This window comes from Chionomys nivalis, chromosome 18, assembly GCF_950005125.1.
Source record: "Chionomys nivalis chromosome 18, mChiNiv1.1, whole genome shotgun sequence".
In the NCBI taxonomy this organism is placed as follows: domain Eukaryota; kingdom Metazoa; phylum Chordata; class Mammalia; order Rodentia; family Cricetidae; genus Chionomys; species Chionomys nivalis.
Genome location: NC_080103.1, coordinates 33745388 through 33746576, shown reverse-complemented (window position 1 = coordinate 33746576; position 1189 = coordinate 33745388). Strand labels below are relative to the sequence as shown.

At 65.5% G+C, this 1189-nt stretch overlaps 1 non-coding gene across 1 annotated transcript; it reads left to right on the top strand.

Moving 5' to 3' along the window:
• Positions 1-615: 615 nt before the first annotated feature.
• Trnar-ucu (transfer RNA arginine (anticodon UCU)) lies at positions 616-700 on the top strand. The gene is given in 2 exon segments: positions 616-652; positions 665-700. It is a non-coding gene; the product is annotated as a tRNA-Arg (tRNA).
• Positions 701-1189: the final 489 nt, after the last annotated feature.

The following is a 1189-nucleotide window of genomic DNA, read 5'->3' as shown; positions in this document are numbered from 1 at the left end:
GCTCTGGGTCTGTGGGGAGCGAAATGCAACCCAAACCCCGTTTTCCCCGAAGCCCCGCGCAGATAAACACGCACAAGCACGCACACAGACGTCGCCGAGGCCCGCACTCGCAGCCGCGGGGTCCCGGCGTCAGGGAAGGAAAGAGCCCGGGGCCCGGAGGGGTCGCCGGCTTCGCCTGGCAGCCCCGGGCGTGGCCGCTCGCCCTCACCGCTCGCAGGGGCGACGGAAGCGCCCGGCGTCACCGGCCCGGAGCAACGGCGCAACGGCCGGTCTGGGCCCGCAGCCTCGGCGGCCTGGGCGGGGCGGGAGCGGCCGCCGGACACAGCTGGTAGGCGGGGGCGCGGGGCGGGCGGGGAGCCGGGGAGGGACGGGCGCCACCGGCCTGGAAGGGCGGGCTCCCGCTGCGCTCTCCGGACCCGCGGCCTGCAGCCGCCCTTCAGCCGCCGCGGCTCCCGGGAGGTCGGGCGCCCCCCGCCCTCGCCTGGCTTCGCCGGTCCTGCTGGGGACACCTTGGCGCGGCGGCCCGGCTCCGGAGACAACCGAGACTGCAGTGGGCCGGGCGTGGGGCCGTTGCCTCTGGTTGAATAGGGCAGATGCGCGGAAACTCCAACAGGTGGCTCCGTGGCGCAATGGATAGCGCATTGGACTTCTAGAGGTTGAAGGCATTCAAAGGTTCCGGGTTCGAGTCCCGGCGGAGTCGGAGTGTTTTTAAAACGCTCGGGAAATTGTTTTTGATTTTTGCTTTTATTCCTTTTCGGTTGTGCAAACACCTTCTGCTCCCGGCCCGGCCACCGGACGCTGAGTGCTGCAACGACAACCTTGAGCTGCAGCTCCCGCGGTCACCCTTCCTCATTGCAGGCCTAGCCGATCTCAATCAGAAAAAGGGAAGAAAGGGGGACGATAAAGAAGCGGGGCGCTCGCTGTGGGCCTCGGTGAGCGTGGAGGCAGGCCTGGGTCTCGCGTGACATCCCACGTGTGGAGCTAGACAGTGGCTACCAGCAGGGTAGAGGAAGCGCGCTGCCCAGGCTAGCCGGAAGGCATTCTAAATACACGCCTCGCTCCCCTTCCCCCGAATCTCGAGGGGATCTTGTAAATATATATATATATATATATATATAGACCTCAGCCGTCACTTCAGGATACCATTTCGGTGGATATGGGAAGAGGCCCAGAAATCTGCATTTCTGGG